We start from the raw sequence: 8,362 nt of genomic DNA, 5'->3' as shown, positions 1-8,362 counted from the left end.
GATTTGATCCGGGAATGTCCCAATTTTCCTTAAAGGTAAAGGTAAAGGGACCCCTGACCATTAGGTCCGGTCGTGGCCGACTCTGGGGTTGCGGTGCTCATCTCACTTTATTGGCTGAGGGAGCCAGCGTACAGCCTCCGGGTCACGTGGCCAGCATGACTAAGCCGCTTCTGGCAAACCAGAGCAGCGCATGGAAATGCTGTTTACCTTCCCGCCAGAGTGGTACCTATTTATCTACTTGCACTTTAACGTGCTTTCAAACTGCTAGGTTGGCAGGAGCAGGGACCGAGCAACAGGAGCTCACCCCGTCGCGGGGATTTGAACCGCCAACCTTCTGATCGGCAAGTCCTAGGCTCTGTGGTTCAACCCACAGCGCCACCCGCGTCCCCAATTTTCCTTAGGATGTCCCTATTTTAATTGGATAAATGTTGGAGTGTATGGAGCTATCTGACCCCCAAGCTGTCTGAAAGCAATTCTGTGTAGGGAATGGGTTTTTTAAAAATGTTTAATGTTTTATTATGTTTTTATATATGTTGGAAGCTGCCCAGAGTGGCTGGGGCAACCCAGTAAGGTGTGTGGGGTATAAACAGTCAAATTATCCTTATGGAATGGGATGTCCCTATTTTCATCGGAGCAATGTTGGTGGATAAGAGCTTCTGCCAGCCTAGCAGTTCGAAAGAATACCAGTGAGAGTAGATAAAGAGGTACCACTGCGGTGGGAAGGTAAATGCCATTTCTGTGCGCTCTGCTACTCGTCACAGTGTCCTGTTGCACCACAAGCGGTTTAGTCATGCTGGTCACATGACCCGGAAAACTGTCTGCGGACAAACCCTGGCTCTCTCAGCCTGAAAGCAGAGAGGAGTACCGCCCTCCAAAGTTGAATTTGACTGGACTTAACCTCCAGAGGTCCTTTACCTTTTACCTTTATAATACAATTAACTGCACAATACAATACCATATACAATGAAATACATTCCGTAAGGAATATCAGGATATGTGAAATATAATAACAGGATTTGATTTCGCTTCTTAATTTTTGTTGCATCACTAGGTATTCCCTAGGCAACGCTAGGATTTTACTGCTGCTGGTTATTAAATGGTTTTCTGCTGCTTGTTTTGTATGCGTATTGTTTTACCCTGCTGATATTGTTTCAGTCGCTGCCCCTCTAATTCTTTAAGGTATCGTTCTACCCAGCTGCATTTGTGTGTCTTTCATATTTATTTATTTTAATTTAGAGTTTAAACAGTTTCAACAGGGCACACCTGGTATCCCTGAAAGTTGGTTTTTAAAATATTGAAAACGGGGGGGGGGGGGGGAGTTGATTATCTGCCCACATGAACCAAACTGGACTCTGTAGGCATTATCTGACACTCTCCAAGAGAGCTGCAAAGGGTGACAACATGAGAAAGGGCCTTTTCAGTGGTGGCTCCTCATTTGTTCAACGTTCTCCCCAGGGAAGCACACCTGGTGCCATTGCTGGTTGGTTTTAGGCTAAAACATTCTTCTTTATGCATTCTTCTTTAATTGGGCGGGTAACTAGATATGCTAGCGACCTTTGCTGTGGTATGGACAGGGCTTGCTCCTTTTACCATAAATATATTGCCAGAAGAGCATTTTTAAAAATTTAACCTTAATGCCTTTGATATTTTATTGGACTGTGCAAATCGCTTTGAGGCCCTTGAATGGCAAGGTGCAACTTATAAATGCAATAAATGTATTTGAAACCAACGTGCTTGCTGAGCCAAGGGATTTCTTGGGGCAGGCTGTTGGCCCCCACACTGCAAGTTGACACAAGGCTGCTGCCTCTTGCTATAAGGGGGGGGGGAGGTTTGCTATTAGCTGTGCAGCAGCAGCAGCTGCTAACGGGGCAGGCTGTTAATTAGAACTACATGAGGGCAACTCCAGCACTGTAAACAGTGTCCCTCAGAAAGGAGAAAATGCTATTTCTGGCAGGCAGGAGCTGAACCTTATAGTTAAAACCGTGCAATTATCCTAGGATGCTGCAAATGTCACTATTTGGAGAACGAGAAGAAGAAAACCCAAGTTCAACAACCCGCAGCTGACAGGAGAATGAAGGGGGTGACTCTTAAACAAACTGCAGTAGCAATAATATCCGTGCAGAATTATTCTGGATTTTTTATTTTATTTTTTGTAATTGCACATCCCTTGAAGGGTTGAATAGTAGAACTCTGGCGGGATTTTTGTGTGGCTTTTTGTCTGGATTGTCTCAGCTGGTTAGAGCATGGTGCTGATCACACCGAGGTCACAAGTTCAATCCCTGTGTGGGACAGCTGCATTTTCCTGCATTGCCAGGGGTTGGACAATTGATCCTCGGGGTCCCTTACAGCTCTACAATTCTATAGGGCGACGAGGGAGCAAAGAGCAGGAAGTGCATAGAAGCGGCGTCCCCAAGCATTTAAGCCTTTCGCAGGAATCACCTCTATTTTTAGAGGGGGGTGTCACATAAGAAGAGCCCTGTTGGATTAGGCCATGGGTAGGCAAACTAAGGCCCGGGGGCCGGATCCAGCCCATTCGCCTTCTAAATCTGGCCCATGGACGGTCCGGGAATCAGCGTGTTTTTACATGAGTAGAATGTGTGCTTTTATTTAAAATGCATCTCTGGATTATTTGTGGGGCATAGGAATTCATTCATAATTTTTTTCAAAATTTAGTCTGGCCCCCCACATGGTCTGAGCGACGGTGGACCGGCCCACAGCTGAAAAAGGTTGCTGACCCCTGTGCAAGCAGAAGTGTGTTGCGGCAGTGGAACAGCCACACTGAATCCCACCCCCACCCCGCCCCTGAGTATGGAACCATGAGACTTCTTTGTTCTGGCTGCCGCATCCATGGTTCCCCCTCCACTCCACCCTCCATTGCAGATATGGTTTTTATTATGGTGATTTGCAATACTGATCTTACTGCTGCTTATTTTAATGGTTTGGGTTGTTTTGAGTTTGCATCATAAGCACAGGATTTATTTTATAATTCCTAAACTGCCTTACGAATGCCCAATTGAAGCGCAAATAAAATAAACTGAAAAAAGTTCCAAGTTAAGGAGAGGTTAGATGGACCTCTGTCCTGGATGCTTTCGCTGAGATTCCTGCATTGCAAGGGGTTGGACTAGATGACTCTCGAGGTCCCTTCCAGCTCTACGATTATATGATTCTTATCACTGGAATTGCGATTGTTTATTTATTTTTATTTTTTTGCAGATGGATGACGACGATAACAGTAACCTCAGGGTTGCTTTAGGACCTCAGGACAAGGAGAGCAGAAAGAACGTTTTATTGTTGTTATTAAATAAAGGCGGCATATTGGAGGGGTGGGAAAGCATTTCCCTACAGGTTTTTCCTGTTTGTTCTACAACACCACTTTTATGCATTGACATTCAGCAGATCTGAAACCATAAGAACAATCTCTCCTTTAATCTTTCCTGTCTCAAGATGCTTCGTCTTTCTCTCAAATTTTCTTTTAATGGTACCTATGCAGAACCGACTCTGTTGTTGTTGTTGTTGTTGTTTAGTCATTTAGTCGTGTCCGACTCTTCGTGACCCCATGGACCAGAGCACACCAGGCCTCCCGCAGTTTGGTCAAACTCATGCTGGTAGCTTCGAGAACACTGTCCAACCATCTCGTCCTCTGTCGTCCCCTTCTCCTTGTGCCCTCTTTCCCAACATCAGGGTCTTTTCCAGGGAGTCTTCTCTTCTCATGAGGTAGCCAAAGTATTGGAGTCTCAGCTTCACGATCTGTCCTTCCAGTGAGCACTCAGGGCTGATTTCCTTCAGAATGGAGAGGTTTGATCTTCTTGCAGTCCATGGGACTCTCAAGTGTCTCCTCCAGCACCATAATTCAAAAGCATCAATTCTTCGGCGATCAGCCTTCTTTCTGGTCCAGCTCTCACTTCCATACATCACTACTGGAAAAACCATGGCTTGAACTATACGGACCTTTGTTGGCAAGGGGATGCCTCTGCTTTTTAAGATGCTGTCTAGGTTTGTCATTGCTGCACAATTTGTCAACCGACTCTGTTACATGAACCAAATTAGGGCATCTCTCGCTCTGCTGTTCAGCTTGTTATTTTTTTTTCTCCTAAGGTTGCCTTTTCTTGTTAGGACTCCTGTTATCTGTCAGCCAAAATATATGCTAAATAATTATGTTAATTCTATAAGTACACTTTACCTGTGTGAGTCACACACCTTGTTACTGCAAGCCGTTCCTTGCAGCAGTTGTGCAACCAAGTGAGGGAAAAGACAGGCAAACTGACACAGAGGCATCTATTTTCAAGACAAGGAGAAAATGATTTTATTTTAGAACCACGGATCATGGAACAGAAAAGGTAGCATGAGAAGCGTGAGGAGGGATACACACAACTCTGGGTTTTATGTAACCGTAAAGAGATGTGGGCAGACAATTGCCAGAGTTGTGGGTTTTTTTTTAAAGAACCAGGCAGAGAAGTGTGAACAGCAAAGAAACTCCTCAGAGCTCTGCAAAGCCTTTCTGTTTTAAAGATTTTGCCAGGGAAGCTAAAATTGCTCACCCATGTGGTGTTCCCCATGGCTGCCTTCACGTTTAAATCAGATCCTCAGCTGCTATGCCTTCAGTAAGGTCACGTAAGAGCTGTGGCCCTGGCAGGTGACACTCTGACAGTGGTATATTTTGGATTTGGCAAAGGGAAACCAAAATGACCAGATGGGTGGAGCACCACACTTACAACATTTGCGGCTTTTTAATATAGAGAAAGGAAAGGGGACAGAGGAAGGATACAATCAAGGTTTATAAAACTATGCTTTTAATGTTTGAGGTTTTATTGTGTTTTTAATATTTTCTTGGGGCAACCCAGGCAGATGGGCAGCATAGAATCATCAGCATCATAATTAAATAGGAGGTCCCTATTTTCATCAGAGTAGTCTTGAAGGGTATGTAGTTATTCAGATTTTTCTCCATTTTTCATAGCACAGCTGTCCAGGGACAGATTCAAACACATACAGTACTGGAAATTTGTGTTTGTGCTGAGGTTAAAGTGCTCAGTTGCCCTAGTGAAACAAACATCCTTTTTAAAAAAATACAAAAATTGAAGATTGGCTTTTGCAGTTAGGAAAGTTACAGGGGAATTCACTGAAAAGTATGATGCACAGAAAAACATATAAATGCTATGCAAACAAATAAAAGTCAACTTTTAATTGCATTCTGACAATACAGTAGAATATTATGGTAGAGCAGGAAAGCTGTCTTCTACATGCTTAAGTAATTAGAAAATCAATACCATAATGATCCAAAGCTGCATGAATATTCCCTCATTTTAACCACACATACCTTCTAGCATGTGGGCACATTATGTCTTCCACCGGTCTGTCTGGTATAAATAGTACTTAATATTCTATTCCTTTTTGTGTGTCTTTGAAAAACACAGCTATTCTTCCCTGCATTATTTTCCATTTTCCTTGTTTTGACAGATGCACAAGTCTTTCTTCTCATTTTTCCTTTGCTGCTATAACTTGCTGCCATAAAATATTTAAAGACTAAATACGTCAGACGACAGTCGATGAAGCATAATAAACTATAACATTTCCAGAAAACATTACCTGTTCCTTTTTAGGGAACACAGGGACCTGACCATTCGGTTTCTGGAGGCTCGTTTGATTGAACAATACTTTCATGTTTTCACTCTCCTTTGTCCATCCATAACAGGTAGGGCTGCCAAAAAAAAAAAAATCAACTTTCAGGGTGTCCTGGTTTTTACTTTTTGAAATATGGCAACCCTAACAGGGCTCCTCAGCTTTGGGGGGGGGGCTGGGGAGACATTTGGAAATCTAAAACATGATTGTGGGTGCTGCAAAATACTGTTGCACACCAATCTCTGAGCAATGAGAGGTTCCAGGGGTTCCAGGAGCTTAAGCAGGCTCCATGTCTCCTTTTGGAAAAGAGGCACAGCAGGGACTGTGGTGCCTTTATATGGTTTATTTACACATATAGAATCATAGGATTGTAGAGTTGGAAGCGTCATCTAGTTCAACTCCCTGCAATGCAGGAATCTCAGCTAAAGCATCCACAACAGATGGCCATCTAACCTCTGCTTAAAAACCTCCAAGGAAGTAGAGTTCACCACCTCCTGAGGGAGACCATTCCACTGTTGAACAGCCTTTACTGTCAGAAAGTTCTTCCTGAAGTTTAGTCGGAATCTCCTTTCCTGAACTTGAAGCCATTGGTTCGAGTCCTACCCTCCAGGAGCAGGAGAAAACAAGCTTGCTCCATCTTCCATGTGACAGCCCTTCAGATATTTGAAGATGGCTATCATAAATACAAAGATGGATAAATACAAAGATGTTGGGAAAGATGGAGGGCACAAGGAGAAGGGGGCGACAGAGGACGAGAAGGTTGGACAGTGTTCTCGAAGCTACCAGCATGAGTTTGACCAAACTGCGGGAGGCCGTGGAAGACAGGAGTGCCTGGCGTGCTCTGGTCCATGGGGTCACAGAGGACGACAGAGGACGAGATGGTTGGACAGTGTTCTCGAAGCTACCAGCATGAGTTTGACCAAACTGCGGGAGGCTGTGGAAGACAGGAGTGCCTGGCGTGCTCTGGTCCATGGAGTCACGAAGAGTCGGACACGACTAAACAACTAAACAACAACAACAACAATCATAAATACAACCAGAGTCTATGATAAAGGGCCTCACAGCATTTAGCCCAAAGAGGTCTTGATTCTCCCACAGTCACAGCCATAGTCACATAATCAAGTCCCATAGTCACATAATCAAGCAGAAATCAGGTATGGTTTTCACACGCTGTCTTCTTCCTGCTTCTAGCCCAGCTCTCACATACTCAACTGCCCTGACTTTTGCTTGTCTCACTAAAGACAAAGGATCCAAGTTCTATAAGTGAACTTCAGAGCTGTCATCTAACTAAAGTAATCTCAGCTAATAGATAAATGAGTTATAATCTGTGCTCACATTATTTGGGAGTAAACTCAGTTGAGCTTGATGGGATTCATTTCATTCAGAAGAGCATGCAAATGGTTGATTTTGATGGTCTTGTTTATTACTTGTGTTATGCACCGGGTTCCGAGTATATTTCAACTTGTATGGGGACTCCAAGAGATATTTTATAGTCTGTTTGTTTTCAATGTTTTAATGTTTTTTTAATGTTAATACTATGGTGATAGCCAATGATAGGCGTAGTTACTCAACTCCTTTAAGTGCATCTACCCCAGTGATGACTAACACTGGAGATTATCCTTTAAGTATTAGACCACTGTTCTGTTACTACAACCAGAGCTTCAGACAAAGATGTGCTTTTCCAAGCCGACATGTCTGCACTCCTGGCTCAGCAACATCTATGCTGGCTTGGTCATGTCCACAGAACAGAAGATGGAAGGATCCCAAGGATGTGCTCTATGGGGATCTGGCTTCAGGCACCAGGCCAGTTAGCAGACCAACTCTGTGCTACAAATAAGTCTGCAAGCATGACATGAAGGCTGGCAATATCAATCCTGCTGTGTGGGAATCCCTTGCAAACGACTGCAGTGCCTGGAGACAGACAGTCAGGTTGTGCATCTGCAGCAGTGACCAGAGGAGGAATGACCACTGGGAGGAGCCCAGAGAGAAGAAACGCCATGGTGCATCTGAAGCAGCCGAACAGGATGCCTTCATCTGCCCCAGCTGCAACAAAACATGTCTCTCCCGCATCTCTCTCTACAGCCCCAGCAGGTGCTGTAACTCTCCAACGCTTTGACTTCACCTCTAAAGGCGTACTCCTCCATTGTCTCCCAAGACAGATGGGTGCCAACACCTGCTACTACAAAGCAACATGCAGAACAGCTCAGGTTGTCTCTCTTTCTGCCGCAGAATTGGTTCCTTCCTGCTAATGTTCAGGTCCATCCATTATTAATTTGCACTTGAAAACATCACACGGACTGGAGTCATCTATTTTCCTTTCCCATCCCTGTGAATGGAGTCTTTGATTCAATATTAACCGCACAGGAAATACAGTGTAGGTGGAACAGTTACATGCCTGACTCAGAAGGCAAAGCATCCTAAAGGAGATGAATCTCCACGGGGGACGTGCTGAGATATGAATAGAAGGCTTCTATAAAACAAGCTTGTTGGTTTTAAAACATGTTGGGCAAAATTTAATTATTAGCATCACTGCACCGGCTTCAAAGAAAGAATACCGGGGAAAGTTTGATCTTCTGCCCTTAGCAGCTTTTGCTTCACAAATTACAAGTGTTTGCAGATTTATAGTACACTAAACGTAAAGCATGTTAAACTTATAGCCCAGTCCTAAGCACATTCAGCTGGAAATATGACCCCTTCCTTTCCTACCACAAATGTGCTTACGGCTGTCAGCTGAACCTGCTAGCAA

Source organism: Podarcis raffonei, chromosome 1 (genome assembly GCF_027172205.1).
Source record: "Podarcis raffonei isolate rPodRaf1 chromosome 1, rPodRaf1.pri, whole genome shotgun sequence".
Lineage (NCBI taxonomy): Eukaryota > Metazoa > Chordata > Lepidosauria > Squamata > Lacertidae > Podarcis > Podarcis raffonei.
Note: the sequence above shows the minus strand (reverse complement) of the source record.